Source organism: Musca autumnalis, unplaced genomic scaffold, assembly GCF_047663935.1.
Source record: "Musca autumnalis isolate F117 unplaced genomic scaffold, ASM4766393v1 scaffold_5, whole genome shotgun sequence".
NCBI lineage: Eukaryota > Metazoa > Arthropoda > Insecta > Diptera > Muscidae > Musca > Musca autumnalis.
This window is the reverse complement of record NW_027412088.1, coordinates 57010423-57036867: the sequence shown is the minus strand read 5'-3', so window position 1 is coordinate 57036867 and position 26445 is coordinate 57010423. Positions and strand designations below refer to the sequence as shown.

At 35.5% G+C, this 26445-nt stretch overlaps 1 protein-coding gene across 10 annotated transcripts in view; it reads left to right on the top strand.

Moving 5' to 3' along the window:
* Dg (Dystroglycan) overlaps window positions 1–26445 on the top strand; it is a 512976-nt gene that overhangs the window by 314974 nt on the left and 171557 nt on the right. For 7 of the 10 annotated variants that reach the window (XM_073955149.1, XM_073955142.1, XM_073955151.1 and 4 more), the window contains one exon: window positions 22015–22050. The gene's annotated coding sequence lies outside the window, so the exon portion shown is untranslated. Of the gene's footprint in view, window positions 1–18535; window positions 18645–22014; window positions 22051–26445 lie in introns of all 10 variants that reach the window. The other 3 variants (XM_073955152.1, XM_073955139.1, XM_073955150.1) reach the window with 1 other exon arrangement.

The window sequence follows — 26445 nt, the reverse complement described above, 5'->3', positions numbered from 1 at the left end:
TCGTGCGCACCAGCCAGCCAGCACTGCTAAATCAACTCCAAATTGTCTGAAACGCATTTCGTCCAAACATACTTGGGGTCTAAAACCATTATTTCGATGAGGCACATTTTGCCCGTATGAAAGTGTATATCAAGCTTTTTGTAGAAAATTAACTTATGTTGAAACTGAGGTATGGGGTATTGTAACTCGCGATCAGTTTTACTATACCATAACTTTTGACCGCATTTCGGTAAAATAAACTGTTTTAGCCCGATTCACCGAGGGGTTTCATAAAATAATAATTTGAGCGGAAGCTGTGGTCGTACCAAGGTAAAAAAAAATCGGAAAAAATCGTTGAAATAAACGAGTTTCATTGGCGTTACGAAATAAGTCCCCAATGAAATAAGGCCCCAAACTGAAAATGTAATAAGTCCCCAAATTTGAGGCGTTATTTCATAATGAAATAAGTCCGCAAAAATTTAAATGAAATAACTCCCCAAATTTGGGTACTTATTTCATTATGAAACAAGTCCCCAATTTTAAAAATGAAATAATTCCCCAAAAAATTTCATCGATTGTTATGTTTTTTTGTTCGTATGCAGCAAAGATAGTAATTGATAACATATACAGTTATACAACATCAATTTAGATACAAATTTTCTAGGCAACAAGGCCACTTGAAGGCGTTATTTTGTTCTGCAATTGAGTTATTTTCTAACGATTTTTTTTAATCTGAAAAGCAAACTTTTCGAATTTCCTCTTGGAAAATATTTACTTTTGGTACCACATTTGTACACATGCCGTTTCTCTCTCTTCCAATAAATCTTTTGACTTATCTATTTCACTGTCTTTCATAGGAATATTTTTTTTAATAAAGATAAATGTTCAATGCTTTGAAATATTAAGAATTTGAATGTAAATTGTTTTGTTGTGAAAATAGGTTGATATTTTCACAACAAAATAATTTACGATCAAATACGATGAATTGTAGTACGAGTAGTTGTTTGTGGGAAAAAGGACGTGTCTTGGTATCAAGTTAAAAATTCGCGCGAATTTTTAACTTGATACCAAGACACGTCCTTTTTCCCACAAACAACTACTCGTACTACAATTCATCGAAAACGATTTACTTTCACAATCATATTTCCCTATGCTTTTAGTTATACATACTCCTTCTTCATTCTAATGATTAAGCTCCATATTTTTTTGTTAAACAAACTTTCCATCTTCCACATTCACTCTTGATTTGCAACCTTTTATGCTGCAAATGCAGGTGTTGTGTGTAAATCATTTTTGGAATATATAATACCTTCGAATTTTTTTCTCAGCGGCAATTATTTCGACTTCCATACTAATCAGTAGACGCTCTTCAAAAAACTACTTGATAAGCAATAACTACATGAGAAAGCACAGTGGGATATAATTTGCAATTTTAGAAAAATGAAATAAGTCCCCAAATTAATTTTTGGGGATTTATTTCATTTCTAAATTTGGAGAGTTATTTCATAATGAAATAAGTCCCCAAAATTTTGTATGAAATAAATCCCCAGAAAAATGAAATAAATCCCCAAAAATTTAAATTATAGTTGTTGTTGTTTTGTGTATAAAATTTTGGGGACTTATTTCATTTTCAGTTTGGGGAGTTATTTCATTGGGGACTTATTTCGTAACGCCGTTTCATTATGTTATTTTCCAATTAGTGGTTTTACAACACAATGTAGAGCATAATGCTCAAAGGAGAAGTTAAAGAGCACACTTCAGAGTTGAAGTTTCTAATGTATCATTTTTTAATATATCCACTGTATCTGCCTCAAACGGAAGCTGACATTTTGAAGCCTGAAAAATTGGGTTTTTTGAATTTTTGCTTTAATCGGGACGCGCAGCTGGATTTCCTTAAAAGCTTATCATTTGATTGTAGTTCTCGCGATTTCGCATTTTTTAATGTATAACATGAGGGTGTAGCCCTCACAGGATCACAGTAATCTGTGCCCAAACACGAAATTTTTGTGCGTACATTTTTCTCAAAAGCCTATTTTTTCACTACTAGATCGGCGGATATGATACCCCTCAAATTTCGAAAATTTGCAAAAAATTATTTTGAAAATATCGCATATTAAAACGCGTTTTGGTTGTGTCAGTTCTACTTAAAAAAATAGACCGATACGCGTGTTTAAACTGCGCGAAAACAGATATTTAAAAACTCTCGTAAATCCAGAGATATACTAGATTTTTTTCTAAAAATTTAGTGCGATGCTACATCCACGGTTCTTGATGGATCGCATTGAAACGGTATAGAATGATGTATTTTTTAATGGTGATTACTGAAATCGGATGCGCATAAAATGTAAATGAACTTCGCGGAAATTATTACCTTTTTACTGTATTTTGCACCCTAATATGCAGCAGATGCTACATCGTGGCCGCCAAATAGAATTTGACAAACTGTACATCAAATAAAAGGGATTGATTCGCTGTGTTGGAAAATCGGATGCGCATCATGTCATTTTCGTAATTACGCAGTTTATATGCGTCTCACATGTTGTAATATTCAATATAATATTATTTTAACGTTATGACACAACTGAAATTCCTTGTGATTTAATATAAGGTTATAATAATAGTATCCAATAGTATAAGCGAAAAATTTGTTACAACGGAATATCATCATTATTGCGTGAAATTTTGACGAAAATGCCGAAGAACTCAAACATTTTTTCTCCAACTTTTCCTATAAAACCATAAAAAAATAAAATTAGAATAATATGATTTTAATTTTTTCGTAATATTTTCTTCGTATTTTTGCAAATAACATGAATACTATAGCTCCAACCTACACAACTTAGGTTTCATTTTATTCCTCAAAATGTCTGGATGCTGTTATAATTTTTTTATATATTTTTCGTAAGTATGAGCGCTATTGTTTCAAAAATATGTTTGTAAATACGTGAAATTATTTAACAAATTTGATTTTTCGCGAATCCATTGAGACTTTGCGATTATTTTTTTCATCATCGCAAAGGGTACGAATTCAGTTAACGATAATAGGATATAACAGCTAACTATTTTAAGCCGCGATTATTTTAAAATTTTTTCTAATTATCATAATTAAAACGGTCATATCTTTTGCGCGCAACGATAAAAATTAGAAACGAAAACAGATTTGGAATGCTGATTTTTTTCTTAATCTATGTACCAAAATTCATTGATGTAGTATCAAAAAATTTTTTTGATTTTTTTGAAATGGAAAAGACAATTTTAGACATTTTTCCTGATATACCCTTTCTAACCTAAAGGCTGAGGGTATAATAAGGGGTCGATATTACTGCCATTCAGGAAATACCATAGACTGGAAAAAGCGTCACAACAACCTCTAAAGGTGACTCACTGCATTTTAGCTGCCATTGTATAAAGCTGTCTCCAGCTTCACCCCATTGAATGAAAGACTTGCTACAATAAGGATAAAAGCAAAATTTTTCAACATCAGTTTCATTTTCGCTCATGCTCCCACCGAGGACAAGGACGAACAGACCAAAGATATATTTTACGATCGCTTAGAAGAAACTTATGACCGTTGTCCTGCCCATGACATTAAAAATATTCTAGGCGATTTTAATGCCAATATTGGAAAGGAGTATATTTTTGGCCCAACAATCGGAAATTCAGTCTCCACAGTGAAACATCTGACAATGGTATGAGGCTGATAGACTTTGCAGCTGCAAAACACATGGTAGTTAGCAGCACCAGATTTAAACATTTCGATATTCATAAGGGCACCTGGCTGTCTGCAGACCGAAAAAACAAAAAGAAAAAAAAAACAAGAACTCAAATTGATCACAAATGCTTAATATACGTTCGTAGAATCAGACCACCTTGACTCGAATCACCACAAAGGTACGTACCCGATTAAACGTAGCAAATAAAGTACGAACATACACAACACCGAAGTTGGACATCGGTAAGCTGCAATCAAAACAGATAGCCACGGCGTATTCCACTGAACTGGCCCAATTGTTTAATCAATGCACTCCTCGCTCCGATAACATATCAGCGCAGGGGCAAACTACACTGTGCAACATTTTTAAGGTCATCTTGTGCAAACAATTCGAACTGAGGATTTTTTGAAAGTACAGACCCAAACGGCAAGAAACCCTAGTTTGGTTTTGTTGTGTCAGATCCAGCTCGGATTTTATGGCCCCACCTAAATATGGTTAAATATTGGGATTTTACAGAAATACGGGGTTATATCTCTGAAACCGATGCGAATCTTCTTCTGACCTCTGACCTCTTCTTCTGTAGATAAGGACAAGGATAACATATTTGGAGAATTAATGAACTCGAAAAACTACATATACTGCCTCAAATTTCAAAATATATGCAAAAAATAGGTAAAAAAACTTTTTATGTTAAACGGTTTTATGTTAAACATACATTGCAATGTTTAAGATAAATTTACTAAAAACCAAAAAATAATAAAATAGATACAGTCGTGGGAATTATAAACATATGCATAGACTAGACTAAAATAAAACCGTGGGGCACATTCTAGCCCTACTTATCACACGTCCATCGTTGTCGGTTGAACAACTGCCTAATTATAGTGTATCATTACAAAACAAACATTTAAATCAACGATTGTAGACAATTGACGTGCCCCACGGTTTTATTTTAGTCTAGTCTATGCATATGTTTATAATTCCCACGACTGTATCTATTTTATTATTTTTTGGTTTTTAGTAAATTTATCTTAAACATTGCAATGTATGTTTAACATAAAACCGTTTAACATAAAAAGTTTTTTTTACCTATTTTTATTTTCTAGTTTTTAGTTTTTATTTCGCATTCTTTTAGAGTGGATACTTTTCACTGTGAGATAAAAATCGGTGATGTTTACAATTTTTACTTTTGGAGTGGATATTTTCACTGTGAGATAAAAATCGATGATATTAACAATTTTTAATTTATTATCTAAATTCATCAGAATTTCGTTAATTTTATTTTATAATATTTAGGTCAAGACATATAAAAATAATGCAAAGAAAAAAGAATGAAGTCGGCATTATTAATTATCTCTTCGCAATAGCAGTTTTAATAAAAGAAATTGATGTGGATACTTTTAATGTGATTCGCTGTAAGTTATTCGCCATTTTGTAGGGGCCGCCATCTTGGATTTTAATTTTATATAGTACATTGTATTCTACTGGTTGAGCACTTTCATTTGATACCCATATTGATGGAATTGATAAAACCTACGTTATCCGCCATTTTGTAGCGGCCGCCATCTTGAATTTATAGTGATAATGAATAAACATAATTGTATTGCCCCCAAAGTCCAAAGTGTATACAAAATTTCAGGTTAATCGGTTGACAGGAAGAGGGTGAAATTTGATGTACTAAATTTGACCCAAGAATAAAACAAACAGGCTGAGTTAAATAAAACCGTTTAATATTACACAATTTTTATACATTTCGCAGCGTATCTCCAAAACCGTTAATTTTTACTGAATATCTTCTTCTAGAAAAATATTCCTGGAATGTAATACACAACTCTTCAGAATATGTCATTATTGTAAAATGCCTCTATACGGTTGTTTTCAGTACATTTTCCAATGACGATTTAATAAAAATGTCAATAATGTAGTGAAATCCGAAATGCGAGAAAAAACTGTTGGTGTGAACTGTGTTTGAAATACGTGTTGTAAAAGGTATGATTCAAAATACCGCTGAAACAACATGAAGTAAGCATTTTAGAGTTTCAGAATGTTCTAAAGATTTTTGCAAAAGGTTACTTGGTTCAACTCCCAATAGTTTAGCCGATACTGACCAGAATTTCAGCAATTATGTAAAATTATCTTTACTTTATAGGTTTTGAAGCCCCAGGTGGAGTTTTTCTTATGTGATATTTTCAAAAGATAAGTTCTACTAGTTTAGGGCTACCATATTGCTAAAGAGAGCAAGGCCAAACTCCTATTCGTTTCTGAGATAAAGGCCTGATAAATGCAAAAAAGTGTAGATTTAGCCCGGTTTAGATAAGGCCATAAAATCCGAACTGGATCTGACAGGACAAAACCCTACTAGGGTTTTTATAGTCTAAATATGTACCTTCAAAAAATGCATACTAGAAGTTGTTTGCATTTTCAGTGTTGCATAGTGCTATTGTCCACTCCATGCAAACAGCCGCAAAATACGTACTTGGATACCAGATACCTCCACCAACGAACACGTGGTATGACCATGAGTGTCATACTGCTACCGAAGCATATACGACTACTCCAAAATCAGTATCATCCCTTTGCGCACGAGAGAGGTATAGGGAGAAAAGGAGAGAGGAGAAACGGCTTTTCTGCTGCAGAGAGAAATGAAATGGAAAAGCGTGAAGTGTTCGTAACTCTTGGGACTTCTCATTCGCGTGCTCTTGGCCAAACTCCTACAAATGTTCGAAACTTATCGTGCTCTTGACCAAACTCCCACAAATGTTCGAAACTTTTGGAGCTGCTCGGTTGCGTGCCCTTGCCCAGACTCCTTGAAGTGTTCGAAACTCTTGGGTCTTCTCTCTCTGGTACTCTTGCCCAGACTTCTTCAAGTGTTCGAATTTCTTGGGTCCACTGCTTCGCGAATCCCTCGCTCGGACTCCTTGAAGTGTTTGAAACTCTTGGGGTCTCTTGGATACGTGGTCCCCAGTTAGAATAGGAAAGAACATCTCCAAACAGTTTAGTGCCAAAAGAGGTTCCAGAAAATGAATCAGCCTTTCGTGTGATCTCTTCCACATCCGGCTGGAAAAGTTTATACGACATGCAAATGACAGAAAAAATGCACAATATACAGAAATAGCCACATGTTACCAGCTTATTTTGACGATATCATGGAACGTTCAGTAAGGGAAGTAACTGATGCCTTGGAAAAAGTCGAAATAGAAAAACAAAACACTGATACTATCCGTGCTAATGTATGGTTCTGAAGCCTGGGTACTTGCGCAAGCTGATAAGGCAGTGCTTAATGCGGTCGAAAAAAAATCTTGAAAACTTATACGCCCTAATCTGCGTGAAAATATATCCACGTTGTAACTCTTGGCCAAACTCCTTTAATTGTTCGAAACACTTAGAGCTTCTTCGTTGCGTGCTCTTGCCCAGACTACTTGAAGTGTTCGAAACTCTTGGGTCTTCTGTCTCGCGTACTCTTGCCCAGACTTCTTGAAGTGTTCAAAACTCTTGGGTCTTCTGCTTCGCGTAATCTCATGTCCGGACTCCTTGAAGTGTTAGAAATTCTTGGAGCTTTTCCTCCGTGCAATCCGTCGTATAAACCTTCTCGTACTCTTGCCCTTGAAGTGTTCGAATCTTATGGGTAGCCCAGTTAGCCAACCTAATCAGAGAACAAATCAAGGTTTTCCACTAAGCCTACGAAGAACTTATCCAGGTCTGCCCCAAGCCTACAGAGAACTCACCTAGGACTCCACCACACATACATATATCCGAAGAACTTATCCAGGTCTCCCGTCTATTTAGAGAACTTATCCAGGTCTCATATGAGGACCAGCATGGTAAGGGTTGACTTACTAGGTCTCCCACCAGGCCAATATAGACGGAGGACTTATCCAGGTTTCCCACGCAGCCCATATTCAGAGAACCCACCCAAGTCTCCTATGAAGAGACAACGAGCTGTTAGGTGAAATTGGCCAAGTCACCCCGAACGAGCGGCGGGAACTCGGCCCCTTCGTATACTATTATTCCAGCAACAGGACGACATTTGTCGTTACAGTAAGTAATTATTCCGTTAAGAACAACAATTCAAGTTAAGGTCTTTCTTTCATAGCCTCTGATAAACAGAAAAAGAAAGCAACTACCTTTCGTGACTGTTTTTATTGCATAGAACCCTTTGAATGGTTTTCTATTTGTACAAGACTTTTTTTAATGATTTTCTATTTAAAGAAGGCCCGAACGTTGTAGAAAAGACCTATGAAGGAGCTCTGATCCACAGAACATTTTTTATACCCTCAGCATTTATGCTAACGAGGGTATATACACTATCATACGGGCCAAATGTGCCTCATCGAAATAATGGTTTTAGACCCCAAGTATGTTTGGACGAAAAACGTTTCACACAATTTGGAGTCGATTTAGCAATGTCCGTTCGTTTGTCTGTCTGGCTGGCTCGAGCGCACGATAACTCTCGAACGGATGTACCGATTTGGTCCAACATTTGGCTTCCGTAATATTTTGTCGAAACTTAGTTTAAGTTCGAAGATGGATTATATCGGTCCACTCCTTCCGGTACCTCCCCCATAAATGTTCAAAAATGTTCGGAAAATTTTTGCGCACGATAACTCTTGAGGGGAGCAACCGATTTGGTCCATACTTTGCACATCGTGAAATTTATATCAGACTTAGATGAGGTTCCAATATGGACTCGATCGGTCCACTCCTACGGGAACCTCCCACACAAAATTTCGGAAAAGTGCAGTTTAGGTGCAGCTCTCGAATCGGTTTGATTTTTATGGTAACAACTTGTATTCATACGACGGTACAAGTTTCATCAGGGGCAAGTCCATACTTTCTGGGAAATAGCCTGAAAGGTGCAAAAACGCCCCTATGGCACCGTGTGCAGTGGTTGGAGCTCAAGATAACTTTTGAATGGATCAACCGATTTGGTCCAAAATTTGGCCTTCGGTATATTTTTGTCTAAAAATAGTTTAAGTTCGAAGCATTATCGGTCCACTCCTTCAGGTACCTCCCGCACAAAAGTTCAAAAATGTTCGGAAAAATTGTGGGCACGATAACACTTGAAGGGAGTGATCGATTTGGTTCATAATTTACACATCCTAATATATCTACCAGATATAGATCAGGTTCGAATATGGACAATATTTGTTCACTCCTTCGGGTACCTCCCACACAAAATTTCGAATAAATTCACTTTAAGAACTGCTCTCGAATCACTTTAATTTTTGTCGAAGCAACTTGCATTCGCTGCCTCATTTTTGAGTCATGGTTCATTAACCATATTCTGACACCGCAGTGTGACAGAAGACCAAAAATGAGAAGATACGTGTCCCGGCGTTTTTCCCTATCACTTCAACTTTCGCGGTTATGGGCCCCAAAGGCCTGAGGCCTTGATGTCAAAAGGGATCATTTTGTCAGGCACATATCATCTAAACCGCTAAGAATTTGGGTTTACTAGTAGAAGAAAAGTTGTAACACTCGTCTTGAAGAATAAAAATTGTGAACAATTAAACGGAGAAAAAAGTATAAAAATACGGAGAAAAAAAGTATAAAAATATAGTATTAGGAGGGTTGGCGTTTTTTATTTGGGATGACGACTTCTATTTCGCTTTTTCAAAATAGTCAGGCTTAATCCCATAGTCGATGTTTTAACATTTTATTAAAACAACTTTAATTTATTAGTGGGAAAAAATTGGCGATGTTTACCAAGGGGTAAGGCAGGGAAGACTATAGTTTCAGATCTCGCCAAAGATCTTTATCAGTTCTCTTGTTTCTTGTTTTTCAATTTTTTCCCACTACTAAATTAAAGTTGTTTTAATAAAATGTTAAAACAACGACTATGGGATTAAGCTGGACAATTTTGAAAAAAACAAAAAATATAATATTTTCAAAAGTTGTTGCTAATTTGACCACTAAGAACATTTCACAGACAGTTCATATGTTCCAGAAATTTGTTTGCTGATATCTTCGCTACATTATTGCGGTCCATTGTTTTCTTGAATTTTGAACGGTTTAATATCTATGGGAATCGAGAAAAGTGGATAAAAATCGCATTTGATTTGCTATTTTGGCCATTAAGAACCGTTTCTACAGGGTTCGTATGTTCTAGAAAGTTGTTTACTAACATCTTAGGTACATTTTTCTAGTTGGTTGTTTGCTTCAATTTTGATCGGTTTGATATCTGTAGACTAAAATCCGAGAAACAATTAAAAGGGAAATTTGACCTTGACGATTTTAACCCTGAAGGCGAAGTTGAATGGATTTTATTTGTTCACAATTATTATTCTTCAAAACGAGAGCTAGAACTTTTTTTCTACGAGTAAACCCAAACTCGTAGCGGTTTAGATGATATATGCCTGACAAAATGATCCCTTTTGACATCAATGTCTCAGGTCTTTGGGGGCCCATAACCGCGAAAGTTGAAGTGATACGCCGGGATACGTGTCTTCTTATTTTTGGTCTTCTATTTCGCTGCTGTGTCAGAATATGCGTAATAATTTCTGTCGTACAGTGTAATGTCTGGAGAGATCGAACTGAACTACTTCGGTCCACAATTTGGATATCGTAATATTTCTGCGAATATTAGAATATATTCCAAGGTGGTGCTTATAGGTCCACTCCTTCCGGTACCTGCCCCACAAAAGTTCGAAAATATTTGCTAGCAACCGATTTGATACGCCCAAAATTTTGAAAACTCCCCTAAATACATATGTTTTTTTGGGAAAAAAGTGTTTAAATCCACACAGGCTGAGCGTATTTCTCTGTCGGCAAAGCCGACTGATACTTTTTTACTTGTTATAAGATCAGTTTGAAACAGTTTTCTATTTACAGAAGACGAGTTTAAAGGTTTGTATATTTATAGAAGAGCCCTTTTAGGGATTTTCGATTTATAGAAGACTTTTTTGAAATGATTTCTACTTATAGAAGGCTCGAAAATAAAGTTTCTATTATTGAATACTCACTTAAAGGGGTTTCTATTTAAAGACGATTTTTTGAAGTGATTTCTAGTTGTAGAAACCCCCTTTATAGAAACCACCATTTTAAGAGGAGCCCTTTGAAGGGGTTTCAATTCATAAAGGAAGGAAGGAATTTCTATTAATAGAATACGTCTGTATTAAGGCTTCTATCTATAGAAGGTTCCTAATTTTTCAATGTTTGTTGTTTGCGGAACCGTATTGTTATAAAGGCCCTTATTAAGGGACTTCTATCCAGCAAAATAAATTGGAAGTAGTGCAATGTGGACTGTTCTTTCACGGCATGTTTTGATGCAATTCAAACGGAGTCGTGAAAATGGAGTCGAGCATTTGGATGCAATTCAAAGAATCACATCGACTTGTCACATTTTAACAACATCCGGATGCCGTTCAACGGAGTCGTGAAAAAGGCACTTCAATTCCTCACAATTTAACAGCATCCGGATGCAGTTCAAACAGAGTCGTGAAAAAGGCACTCCGTTACAACATTTTATTAGCAGTTGTTAGAGATCCCTACAACTACATAAATCAGTTTGTACATCTCTACATGCAGGGACATACATTTTTTCCAAAAACAGATGAGCGTGTTAACATTTCCAAAAATGTTTTAATATAAAATAAAACATATTTAATTTGTGAACATTTTTCCGGTAAATTACGAGAAGAAGATTTCCCAATGGAGTGCTGTTGGAGTACATGTCGAAATCGTAACTGGTGATGGGAAGACAATATCAAACCCATTTAGCAGATTAAGCAAAAACAGTTCAGCTTGGATTAAATGGAGAGCGGAGGAAACACGTATGGTTGCGATTGAATTCAATGGAGAAATTTCATCATTTGTGTTGATGTAATAAAGTTCTTAATATTTTTGTTTTATACAAATAATATATTCATTTTATTTGTTCTGGGATATTTTGCAATGGCTTGCACACATTCCGCAGAATGCCTGTATCAAAACAAGTACTTTGGACTGTATCCTATTCTACCCCAAGGGTTAAAATGCAATGCCAAAGGGTCAGTTAAAATGCAGTGCCAAAGGGTCAGTTAAAATGCAGTGCAATGGAGTGCATCTTTCAGTAGTCACGCTCTTGTAAAAATCATGAGTGAAAATGCATAATTTGATGCACTTCTAGATCACTTGTATATATGATTTAACTGCCTCTTTGGAGCAAACTTTTTGCTGGGTAGTTATTGAAGACAACTTTCAAGAGGTTTATATTTATAGAAGAGTATTTACGAATTTGTCTATTAATAGAAGCGCCATTTTAAAGTGTTTTGATTTATAGAATACCATTTTGAAGGGTTTTCTACTTATAGAAGACCTGGGGATTCTGTTTTTAGAAGACTTGTTTGAAGGGGTTTCAATTCATAATTTTTTGGACGTGGGTTTTACTTATAACGGGTGTTTTTTTAAGCCCGATAGAACTTGAAATTGTAAAAAATAACACAAAAAATTAAATTGTAATCAAATTTTTTTTATTCGAAAGATCAATACATGACATTAACATTTGAAAATGATTTCGGGCATATGGGCACCGCGGCTGTTCTTGGCGAAGTGCATTCTGGACGTCCAATTTTTGGCCACTTTTTCGAGCACTGCTGGCCGTATGTCACGAATAACACGAACAATGCTGGCCTCCAAGGCATCAATAGTTGCATAAACCAGTGATTTCACGTAGCCCCACAGGAAATAATCGAGAGGTGTCAAATCGCACGACCTTGGAGGCCAATTGACAGGTCCACATCTTGAAATCAACTTATCGCCAAATTTTGAATTCAATAAGTCGATGGTTGGGTTCGCCGTATGGCACGTAGCGCCATCCTGTTGAAACCACATCTCCTCCGGATCAATGTCATCCATATTTTCAAACAAAAAATCGTTGATCATGGTGCGGTAACGATCTCCATTGACCGTAATGCGAGCTCCGGCCTCATTTTTGAAGAAATAAGGTCCGATTATGCCACCAGCGTGAAAACCGCACCATACGGTGCATTTTTCTGGATGTAATGGAGTCTGTAGGGTCTCTTGTGGATTGGTCTCACTCCATATGCGGCAATTTTGCTTATTAATGGCTTGTTCAGATGGACGATTATGTACGCCATACAAATGACGAAGTCGTCTATAAGTTGCGCGAATCGACGACTGATTTTCAAAGTAAATTTGGATAATTTCGGAGCGTTGTTCAAGCGTGAGTCTATTCATGATGATTTGTCAGAGTATACTGAAACAAATAAAAAAAGTTTCATCAAAATTTAATTTTTTGTGTTACTTTTTACAATTTAAAGTTCTATCTAGCTTAAAAAAACACCCATTAAAAACCCTTCTATGAGAAATTCTTTTTTTTTGTAGGAACCCTTCGAATTGGTTTCAATTCATAGAAGATTGGTCCAAAATTTGTGCGCACGATAATTCTTGAAGGGAGTAACCGATATGGCTTAAAATTTGGGAAATTATTTTTTTAGCCATAGGAAGAACGCTATTGCTTTTGGTGAAAATCGGTTTGGTTTTGGATATTTGTAGCTCTCATATATGTATATTTTCGCCCGATTTGATGTATTTGGTACACCAATCGCGCTATCTGAGGTGTGCGACGGAATTTGGTATAGAAACGTCTACTACATTATATTGAAATCACTTTAGATTTGGATATAGTTCCCATATATATTTTCACCTGATTTGAGGTATTTGGTCCACCAAAAACGCAAACTCCGTTCATAAAAGATGAAATTTGCAAAAGTGACTACGTAGTTCCAACACTATACATCGCTTGTATGAAAAATACTGTGTATTAGGCCGGGGCGATTTGTATGGAAGGAAAAAGTGATAGTGGGCGCCTGGAGTTTCTGATTCTTGGGATTTTACTGAGCAAAAAAGTCCACTAGACCATATGTCTACGGTGAAAATCGAGCCCCCGGATTTTGACTTCAATTTTTTTTCAAGAAACGGTTTTGGCCAAACCTTTTCTCAGAAACTTGAGCTATCCTGAAAATTTCCCTTTGCATTCTTAGTACACTCACCAAGGGCTTTCATCTCCAAAAGGAAATTTCCACCCACTGACTTTGAATCAAATTTTGTAGCACAGTGTAATTTATCGATATTTTCCGAAAAATGTACACTTTCTCGGGGCCATAACTGCCTGAAGGAGCGTTCCAATGCTTTTGCGATGTACTAGGGAGTTCTTAATTATTGTCTTGGCTACAATTTTTGTCTTTGTATTGGATCGAAAATCTCAGTGGTTTGGCTGTTACATACATGCCAAAATATCCAAAAAACCTTGAAAAGAAACTTCAAGTCAAAATCCGGGGGCTCGATTTTCACCGTAGACATATGGTATAGTGGATTTTTTTTGCTCAGTACAATCCCAATAATCAGAAAATCCAGGCGCCCGTGGTGGTGTTCAAATCGCCCCACCCTACTGTGTATACTTTATTTCACACGTTAATTTGTATGACGTTACTCATAAGTTTTGGAACTTGGACAGTGAACTAGGAACTAGATTGTCCAACTCTAGTTAAATTATACTTTTTTAAGTAATTTAGGCGCTTAATATTTACATATATAAGTTATTATGTATTGTTCAGTAGATATTCGTATGTTCTTCTACATTCCTTCTATCAAAGGAAGCAAAAGTTTTCTGAGAGAATAAATTTTATGATGTTGACCATTTGAAGTGACCCCTAAAAATATATTAGCCATTCCTATATCATACCAAATGTTTAATTAAACTATTATGGGGTGATAAATGAAATTGACTAAACACCCCTTTCCTAGTTCCCATATAAAAACAATTTATAATTGTTTTCCCTTTTTGTCTATATTTGGCAGGACAAACAAAAACCGTTAAAAGGACACACCTGTATAAATTAAATCATAAATTGTGTTTTTCAAAGGTTCCCACAGTTGTTTGTGTTCATGCATCCCCCTCTCTGGCTCTAACGTAACATGGAAGCCGTAAAGTGACCAAAAGGAAGTCATTTATATTCTTGAGATTGAGTTCTCGTATTTCAACATAAAACAACAACAACACACATTACTAGTTTTTTTCTAAAAACAAAGCATATGTTTGTTAGTCTTAAAAGAAATTAAAAAAATACATAATGTGATTTGTATTCCAAAAACAAAAAAATTGTTTGCATTTTTTTTATTGTACATCTGCTGGCTGGTGAGTTGTTGGGGTATTTGAAAAATTTATTCAATTTTTTCTTTCATTTCATTCTATAGATTGTCCTCAATTAGTAATGATTACAAACTATTAATTTTTATAAAGTTGTTTTCGTTCTTCTTCTTCTTTTTCATTTTAATGACGATTCTGCATTTTTATGAATTTTGTTGCAACATCATTGTTGTCGTCTCCTGCAGTGGCCAATTGCAGTTTGAAGAGTATCTGCTGCTACTGGTTTTATGTACTTTATGATAATGTCATTGGACAGACATTCGGGCGGAAAACCATTTGTTATTACAAACATATGTCACTGTCATTAATTAAGTTTTCATTTCAATTTAGAGTTGATTTTTTCTGCTTCTGGTCTCTCTTCAAAAATTCCATTCATATGAAAATTGCATTCGGGTTTTTTTCTATTGGCATTGTCATTGAGTGGCGGGGGTGGGGTGTAGTGCCCGATTTCTTGGTTCCATGATTATGCTAAGTACACCATACAAGTATTATGTCATAATCAAGTCAATTTCCCTTTTGTAATGGTTGTTGTTGTCACCGTTTTCCTCCACTGACAGGGTTAGCAGCAGCAGCAACTGCAGTTTTAATTTTCAATTTCAGCTGCATGCTTTTTTTGCTTGCAACTAAACGAGTTTTTATTCTGTTTGTTGTTGTTGTTTTATCGTTGTTCCATTGAAATTAATACGCTTTTGTAACACTTGACTTGTTGCTGCTGCATCGTCATTCTCCGCCAACATTGCACTGAACGCCATGAGGCAACATTGAACTACTCTACGCCTCACACAGACTAAGTGGTGGCCCAGCAAATACGCTGATAATTAGCTACAGATATCATTTTCTCCGCATCGATATCAACAGTGGCCACAAAAAGATATGCCGTTAGAATAAGCCTTATTACTTAGCCGGGCTGAATAAAATTTTTCTATAGAAAAACAATATTCAGCCGGGCTGAATATAATTTTTCCATAGAAAAACAATATTCAGCCGGGCTGAATATAATTTTTCTACAGAAGAACAATATTCAGCAAGGCTGAATAGAATTTTTCTATAGAAAAACAATATTCAGCAAGGCTGAATAGAATTTTTCTATAGAAAAACAATATTCAGCAAGGCTGAATAGAATTTTTCTATAGAAAAACAATATTCAGCCAAGCTGAATAGAAATTTTCTATAGAGAATCAATATTCCGGCGGGCTGAATAGAATTTTTCTGTAGAAAAACAATATTCAGCCGGACAGAATAGAATTTTTCTATAAAAGAACAATATTCAGCCTGGCTAACTGGAATTTTTCTATAGAAAAACCTTATTCAACTGGGCTGAATAGAATTTTTCGATAGAAAAACAATATTCAGCCAGGCTGAATAGAATTTTTCTATAGAAAAACAATATTCAGCCAGGCTGAATAGAATTTTTCTATAGAAAAACAATATTCAGCCAGGCTGAATAGAATTTTTCTATAGAAAAAAAATATTCAGCCAGGCTGAATAAACTTTTTCTATAGAAAAACAATATTCAGCCAGGCTGAATAGAATGTTTCTATAGAAAAACAATATTCAGCCAGGCTGAATAGAATGTTTCTATAGAAAAACAATATTCAGCCAAGCTGAATAGAATGTTTCTATAGAAAAACAATATTCAGCCAGGCTGAATAGAATGTTTCTATAGAAAAATAATATTCAGCCAGGCTGAATAGAATGTTTCTATAGAAAAACAATATTCAGCCAAGCTGAATAGAAATTTTCTATAGAGAATCAATATTCCGGCGGGCTGAATAGAATTTTTCTGTAGAAAAACAATATTCAGCCGGACAGAATAGAATTTTTCTATAAAAGAACAATATTCAGCCTGGCTGAATAGAATATTTCTATAGAAAAACAATATTCAGCCGGGCTAAATGGAATTTTTCTATAGAAAAACCTTATTCAACTGGGCTGAATAGAATTTTTCGATAGAAAAACAATATTCAGCCAGGCTGAATAGAATTTTTCTATAGAAAAAAAATATTCAGCCAGGCTGAATAAACTTTTTCTATAGAAAAACAATATTCAGCCAGGCTGAATAGAATGTTTCTATAGAAAAACAATATTCAGCCAGGCTGAATAGAATGTTTCTATAGAAAAACAATATTCAGCCAGGCTGAATAGAATGTTTCTATCGAAAAACAATATTCAGCCAGGCTGAATAGAATGTTTCTATAGAAAAACAATATTCAGCCAGGCTGAATAGAATGTTTCTATAGAAAAACAATATTCAGCCAGGCTGAATAGAATGTTTTTATAGAAAAACAATATTCAGCCAGGCTGAATAGAATTTTTCTATTTTTTCTACAGTAAAATTTTTCTATAGAAAAACAATATTCAGCTGGGCTGAATACAATTTTTCTGTAGAAAAACATTATTCAGCCGGGCTGAATAAAATTTTTCTGTAGAAAAACAATATTCAGCCGGGCTGAATATAATTTTTCTGTAGGAAAATAATAATCAGCCGTGCTTAATAAGATTGTTGTTAGAAAATATTTATTCAGCCTAACTGAATATAGTTTTTTCTTTGAAAATTTTTATTCAGCCTGGCTGAATATAGTTCTTCCGTAGAACAACTTTATTTAGCCTGGCTGAATAATAATGGGCCTTCTTTTTATATAAGACCTTTTAAAGGAGTGTCTATTTATAGAGCACCACTTTGAAGAGGTTACTATATGTAAAGGGTCCCTTGTAGTTTGTTAATTTTTTCCCTTGCAAAACACTGTGCCACTGTTACCACTTTGTCATTGAAAAGATGAAAAAAAAACCTTTTTAATTTTTCGTTTTTCATTCGACAGCATTATCAACATTTCCAGATCATCAACATTATCATGGTTTAATAATTATGCTGTTGTTTAATTTAAATATATTATTTTGTAACGGTAATTAATTCAAGTTGTTTCCTTCTCCCTCCCTCCCCGCTTGCAGTGGTGCAGCCAGCCAATGAGTTGCTCCAAGCCCAATATCATCACTATGACATTATCTCACTCTGCATCTCTGGCCACTTGCCACACACACACACAAACACCCCGATAGCCGGACGTACAATGGGAAATCTGCCGGTCTATTTTATATTTTATGTCTGTCCCCTTGTGGGGCAGAATAGATGTTCTCTTCACAAGTTTAATTTCCCCCACAAAAAGTGTGTGTTGCAACTTTACATTGAAGCTCCTCTAACCATAACAGAATGCATTTTTGCTGCTGCTGTTGTCGGTGGCCCTAGAATTGGTGGTGTTAATTAATATGTATTTATAAGAGGTTTGGCAACACTGCTGACATGGCCGGAAAAATTCAATTTTAATTATTTGCAGTTTGTGTTGTTGGTGCTGTTGAATTATTTTGTGTTTGTTCAAGTTGTTTGTTTTTCCAGTGTGGCTTTAACTTTTAATAACATTCTCATTAAAATGTCACTGGGTGACACTTGGGAGTATGGATGGTGTAGATGGATGACATGTGGGTGGTCCTTTGACATAGTCATTATGCAAAATATTTTGCAACAAATTATCTCATATCTTGTAATTAGTTAATGTTGTTTTCCGGGGGCATAATTTAAATAATATTTGCAACTTGTAGGCGATGATGGTGGGGGCGGTAGTAGAGTATACTATTAAAATATGACGAATAAGTTTTGTTCATTACGATGGCATTTTCCGACTTTATCTGACTAGTTTAGGAAGATTTTCTGGATGGACTTTGGTCATTATGGGAGCAATTCTTGAATCAAGTTAGCATAATGGCCACATAAGTAACGTCCCGTTCTTGCAATATTGATTTAAATGGTGGTAAGTACTACAGTGTGTAACGGAAAAATAGTCTACCTATGTTCTAACATAAAAAATATGTTGGTACCCAAACAAATAAAATTGAGATATGTTACAAAATGTTGCAAACATATATTAGTTTGGACACAAACAAATTATGTTTGGATCCAAACATATATTTGTTTGCAGCTAGTCTCAAACAAATATTTGTTTGGATCCAAACATATTTCTAACATATATTTTTCTCCGTGTAGCTTCACCCCATTGAATGAAATACTTGCTAAGAGGGCTGTACGATAACCTTCTGGGCCATTTGATTTTTGTTTTTTTTGTAGTTAAAATCCAAACCAGTAAGGAAAGGATCAAAGGGCGGGGCCGACTATATAATACCCTACACCACTGGGAATATGTAAAATATATATGGGAGCTATATCCAAATCTGAACCGATTTCTATATAATTTGGCACACGTATTTCTAGGCTTAATTCCGTCGCGCATTTCAAATCTGACATATATAGCGTGTTTCGTGCACCACATGCCTAAAATCGGGCGAAGATATATATGGGGGCTATATCCAACCCTGAACCGATTTTTACCAAAATAAATAGCGTTCGTCCTTTGGCCAAAAAAAACTATCTTCCCCAGTTTTCATGCAAATCGGACAATAAATGCGACCTGTACTTTGTTTACAAAAATACATGGACAGACGGACATGCGTAAATCGACTCAGAAAGTGATTCTATGTATATCCCTAAAAGGAACTATGGGTATATCTCGTTTCCTTTTGCATGTTACAAACTAATGCACAAAGACATAATACCCCTTACCACAAGGTGGTGTAGGGTATAAAAACCGAAAATCGGGAGGTACCGTTATATGGGGGCTCTACCAAAACATGGACCTATGTTGACAGTTTTTCGAATTACAGATAGTTCGGTCAAAAATACCGAAAATGGGGAGGCACCCTTATATGGGGCTATACCAAATCATGGACCTATTTTGACAATTTATATAGGAGTGTTATACAAAAACATTAACCTATGTTGACAGTTTGTGTGACCACTGGGAACATCAAATGTCGACTTACATATAGTTCGGTCAAAATTGTAGCTAAAATCTCCAAGATACCGAAAATCGGGATGTACCGTTATATGGGGGCTATACCAAACCATGCACCTATATTGACAGTTATTGGTGGAGATGTTTTGTGATCACGACCTCAAACGTCGAATTACAGGCAGTTCGGTCGTACCGCTGTATGGGGGCTATACCAAAATATGGACCTTTGTTGACAATTTTTAGTGGAGATGTTTTGTGATCACTAGGAACCTCAACTGTCGGGAGGTACCGTTATATGGGGGTTATACCAAAACATGGACCTATGCTGACGATTTTCGGTGGAGATGTTTTGTGACCACTGGAAACCCCTAGCGTGAAATTACAGGTAGTCAAAAAATTTAGCTAAAATCCCCAAAATACCCTTATATGGGTGCTATACCAAAAAGTGGTCCGATATAGCCCTTCTTCGAACTTGACCTGCCTATGGAAAAATACATTCGGGTGCAAAAATATAGCGCTGTACCTCAATTATTGCGAACTCTAGAATGATTACAACAGACTGACATGGCTAAATTGTTTAGAATTTTATCCTGATCAAGAAAATATCGCTCATTTACTCAAAGAGTAGCATAACTCAAAAAATGAGTTTTCTGAGTTAGCAATTTCTATTTTTTCCACGACTTCTATTTTATCTTGTGTCAAATTTTCATGCTGATATCTCTAAAACTCGACGAGTTACAGCTCATTTACTACGAGTTGCCAATAATTCAACACACAAGTTTTTCGAGGTTATAAAGCACTAAAACACTTTAAATCATGATTGATCTTGCACAGAAATTTAGCACTGATATCTAGCTAGCTGTCTGCAAAATATGGTCCAAGTAGTGAGTTTAGTTTTTGTGTAGTAATCTTTTTAAGTTGGGAAGTCAAATTTCAATGGCCAACTTGAAACGCGTTTTTCTCGAAACTTGATTTTTTGAAATGTGTCACTCTTTGAGTAAATGAGCGATATATACTTTATGTAGTCGCAAATGATTAGTTCGATGTGTTACAAACAGAAAAACAAACTTAATATACCCTATAAAAAATCGGTTAAATTAAATCGTTGTACATATGTCGATAAAGGACCATCCTGTAGAACTATGAATAACTGGTTTAATGAATTCAATCGTGGCCGAGACTCGCCAAAAAAACGAAGGTCGTGAGGGTCAAACAAAAACGGCCGTTGTGCAAGAAAAAAATTAAGTCGTGCGTGAACGGATAATACAAAATTGCCATGTTATATATCGTAAGATAGAGGCCTCCTTATTAGAGCTGGCAAAAAATCGATGGCACTGTCGATAATATCGATTATTTTTTAAAAAATTCAATATCGACAGATAGTTTTGTCTGTCGATATTATCGGATTAAAAGCCCTTACCCTAAAATTCATTGAAAAAATAGAATTTTCGCGGCATTTCGGTTTTGTGGATGTGAGAATGTAAGTCCGTAGTCACACGTACAAATTTTTTTGAAAAGTAAAATGCATTTTTCAATATTTTTATCAATGAACGGAAACAAACAAAACGATTCCCGTACCAATCACACAAAGCCACAAACTTTTCAGCTTCTCTGAATCGTTTCATTCTCACAACCAAAACAAAAACTCAAACTTTTCAATGTAAAAAGATGGAAACCGTACGATTGCTGAAATGTAACTTCGGCTATGCTTTGCCAAGTTGTTTCATTCACCACCGAAACGAAAAATATTTTTGGAAACGTTAGCCGTGCGTATTGTCAATGACACACACATGTGATTGCTTAACAACCCTATAAGTTAGCATCAGCATACCACAGTGAATTTTATCAACCACCAAACGTTTTTGATTTATTCACATGTGTTTAGTACTATTCCGTTTTCTATCTGCTCTTGTGGAGTTGAGTACTTTTCGCTTTTCGTTTTGTTCGCACTCACGAATGTAAACAAAACTAAACAGCGAGCTCGGCCAACGTTGGTTATGTTTCGTTTTGTATTGTTCCTATGGAAAATACGAAACGAAACGATTGGATATGTTTTTTAAAGTATTTTTACGTACGCTGATTTTTATTAAATAAAAGCAAAAATATATTCCGAAATTAGCTCAAAGTGCAATCTATCAGATGAAAACAAAATCTTCTAAAAAATTTGGAAGATTTCTTGTAAAAATTTCATGAATAAATGTCATTTTTCGTGCTCAATTGGCTTAACTTCATTATTACTCTCTATTATATGTTATATTATATATTTTATATTATACATATTACATATTTGATTCAACTTTTTTATTAATAATTATTTTTATATTTATTTCAGATTGTGTGCTCAATTTGTTTTCCATTAGTAAAAAACGTAAGTAAATTCCACGAATTTAAATGTCAAATTATGTTATTTAAACCTTAGCATAGAATACTCACTGTGCCCCTGAACCAATTTTAAAATGGAATGTTTATACAATTTTCATATATGAGAAAACTAAAAAAAATCGGCGGAGCGATTTTTAAATAAATCGCGATCACCGTTAACATTTCTGGGATTTTTAGATGTTCATGATTTTGCTTGGAACTAGAACTGACAAACTATCGATATTCCAAACAATAGATATTTTCTATATTTAATTTCAAATTATCGATTGCTATGGTTAATTTGTCATCACCATTAATTTGGAAATTAAAATGGCGGAAATGTCTATACTTTTGTTGGCATTTTGCATAACTGCATAACACTATGCGACACACAAATTATTAACCATATTTTGACACCGCAGCCTGATAGAAGACCAAAAATAAGAAGAAACGTTTCCCGGCGTTTTTTCTATCACTTCAACTTTCCTTAGATATCAGTAAACAACTTTCTAGAACATACGAATTCTGTAGAAACGGTTACTAATGGCCAAAATATCCTCTCTTCTCGGTTTCCACTCCATAGATACTAAACCGTTCAAAATTCAAGAAAACAATTAACCTCAATAATGTAGCAAAGATATCAGCAAACAACTTTCTGGAACATACGAATTGTCTTTGAACGGTTCTTAAATGTGAAAATAGCCAAAAACTTTTGAAAATATTCGATTTTTATACTTTTTTCTCCTATTCTTGTCCCCATATACCGAACCGTCTAAAAATTAAGGATACAGTCAACTATATACATGTACCTAAAATTTCAACAAACAACTTTGTAGAACATATGAAGATTCTAGGAATGATACTTTAAGCTGAAATTCACAAACAATTAAATTATTTTTAATGTTTCCCCCTGCTCAGGTCTGGAAATAACAAACTGTTCAAAACTAGAAGCAATTTGAAATAATTGAAAATAATTGAATTTTGAGCTTGTAGAACCGTTCCTAGAATCTGTATATGTTCTAGAAAGTTGTGTATTGAAATCTTTGGTTGGCTGTCAGAAATTAGAGTTATACCTTTGTTCGTTGTTGTTTTGACTGATTTTTGATATGACATGTCTTCAGTCAAATCTAATGAGGATATTTTTCGTAGAACATTTCGAGCTTCTAACTCGCTTCCTTCCGTGTCCTTTTCGTCCTTTATTTCAAGAACCGAAATAAAAGTACCACAAGATGACATTTTTCAGCTTCGAAATGTTCTGCAAAAATGTTGCTCATAAAATTTTCATGGTCCTTTTTTCATTTACCCAGATTTTGTTCAGAAGAAAACTATATTTTGTTTTTCTGTATATTCCTTTTTTGTTGGTTGTTGGAATCTACAGAATATACAAAAACACAAAACATAGTTTTTTCTGAACAAAAACAGGGTAAATGTCAAAAAAGAAAACGCGACAATATCGATTAGTTGTCAATGAGAGCCTTACCTAAAATTTTCTGAGCTACATTTTTGCAGAATATTTCGAAGCTGAAAAAAGTCGTCTTGTGGTACTTTATTTCTGTTCGTGAAATAAAGGACGAAAAGAACACGGAAGTAAGCGAGTTAGAAGCTCGAAATGTTCTACGAAAAACATCCTCATTAGATTTGACTGAAGACATGTCATATCAAAAATAAGTCAAAACAACAGCGAACAAAGATATAACGCTAATTTCTGATGGCTTATAGGGTCTCCAGTGAAAAATTCATCACGCCATAACTCAAAAGTTTGACTCACGGGAGATCTGCCATTTGGGGTTCTGTATATACTCATCACGGGCTTTCACCCCCAAAAGGAATTTTCCAACCCCCAAAATTTCGGCTCACAGTGTAATTAAAAGACACAAAAATACAATTTACTTTGTACGTGTGACTACGGACTTAATCCATTGTCTAATCCATTATCGTAATTTTAACTTCTATATCTCAATAACGGTAAAAACTACGAATATATCATAAAAGTCAATCTTGTAGAGAATTTCCATAGCTACAACATTTACTTTAGTCCCATTTCGATAGGACTTGCGGTTTCCAAGCAAAATCGTCAAAACCTAAGAAACCCTTAAAAACCTTTAAAAAGCGCTCCAAAATTTTTTTTTATTTTATTGTTTTTTCTCATCTATGAACATTGTAGTTTCAGAATCCGTAAAAACTACGCAGGTGTAAGCACCTTCCATTTAAATTTGGTGTAATGTTGGCGACATTTCCTGAGTATTTCAGCCATGTGAAACTTATCTACACGCAGAGAAGAGATATTGTAGGAGCAATCATATTCGAAGAACAAAATAGTGTATTTTAAAAATTTGAAAATATACATTGTGTCATTATTGTTCCTGACACAAAATATATGTTTGAAACAACAATATATTATTTCAGATTTTTAAAATACACTATTTTGTTCTTAAAATATGATTGCTCCAACAATATCTCTTTTCTGCGTGTACAAGTGATGTCTTAAGACACGTCGTTCGGACTCGGCGGTAAACAGTAGGTCCCATATCATTGAGCTAATGTGAATCGGGGTGCACCCATTGCTATGAGAGAAGTTTCCCTTGTCCCATCTGGGATGTTTGTGGAACAATTATACAATATCGATAGGCAAAACTATCAATCGATATTAAATTTAACAAGTAAAAAAGTATCAGTCGGCTTTGCCGACAGAGATATACCCGCAGCCTGTGCAAATTGAAACACTTTTTTCACAAAAAACTTATGTATTTAGGGGGTTTCAAAATGTTGGTCGTATGAACCGACAAAAATATCGATTAAGATTAAAGTTCAAAAATTTTGCGGAAAGGGTACGTAAAGGAATGGGCCGACATAGACCATGGGGGTGCCATAGGGGGTTTTTACACCCTTCGGGCTGTTTTCTCAAGAAGTATGGACTTGCCCCTGAAACAACTTTTACCATCGTAATTGAGGCAGCGAATGTAAGTTGCTTCAACAGAAATCAAAGTGATTCAATAGCAGGTCTTAAAGTAAACTTATCCAAAATTTTGTGTGGGAGGTACCGGATGGAGTGGACAAATATAGTCCATATTCGAACCTGATCTATATCTGGTAGATATTATGAGAATGCGCAAAGTATGGAAGTGACCGATTTCACTCCCATTAAGAGTTATCGTGCGCACAATTTTTCCGAACATTTTTGAACTTTTGTGGGGTAGGTACCGGAAGGAGTGGACCCGTATAATCCATCTTTGAACTTGAACTAAGTTTGGTCAAAATATTACGAAAGCCAATTATCTTGCGCTCCAACCACTACACACGGTGTCATAGGGTTTTTTGTAACTTTCAGGCCCATTTTCTCAGGAAGTATGGCCTTGCCCCTAATAAAACTTACAGCGTCGTATAGAGGACAGCGAATACAACTTGCGTAAACAAAAATCAAAGCGATTCGAGACCAGGTCCTAAACTGAACTTTTCCGAAATTTTGTGTGGGAGGTACCCGAAGGAGTGGACCGATTGAGTCCATATTGGAACCTCATCTAAGTTTGGTAGAAATTACACGATGTGCAAAGTATGGAGCAAATCGGTTATTCCCTACAATAGTTATCGATCGCAAAAGTTTTGCGACAATTTTTGAACTTTTGTGGGGGAGGTACCTGAAGGAGTGGACCTATATGGCCCATCTTCGAACTTAAATCGAATCTGGACAAAATATTTCGATACCCAAAATTTGAACCGAATCGATTGATCTGTTCGAGAGTTATCGTGCGCACCAGCCAGCGAGACAGACAGACGGACAGACAGACAGACAGACGGACGGACATTGCTAGATCTACTCAAAATTGTCTGAAACGGATATCGTACAAACATACTTAGGGTCTAAAACCATTATTTCGATGAGGCACATTTTTGGTCGTATCAAAGTGTAAATACCCTCTTTAGCCTAAAGGCTGAGGGTATAAAGACACAAAAATACAATCTACTTTGTACGTGTGACTACGGACTTACTTTTCTCACATCCACAAAACCGAAAAGCCGCGAAAATTCTATTCATTTCAATAGATGTTAAGTTAGGAGTTTTTAATCCGATAATATCGATGGGTGCCACCGTGGTGCAATGCTATGCATACCCGCATTGCACGCTGATGGTAGTTGGTTTGATTCCCCGTCCAGGCAACATCAAAATATACCACTCAACAAAGTACCCCTCAGTAGTGTTGTCGACATTTCCTGAGTATTTCAGCCATGTAAAACTTCTCTACAAGTGGTATCTTAGACACGCCGTTCGGACTCGGCGATAAACAATAGGTCCCATATCATTGAGCTAATATGAATCGGGGTGCACCCATTTATATGAGAGAAGTCTCCCTTGTCCCATCTGGGATGTTTGTGGAACAATTATATAATATCGATAGGCAAAACT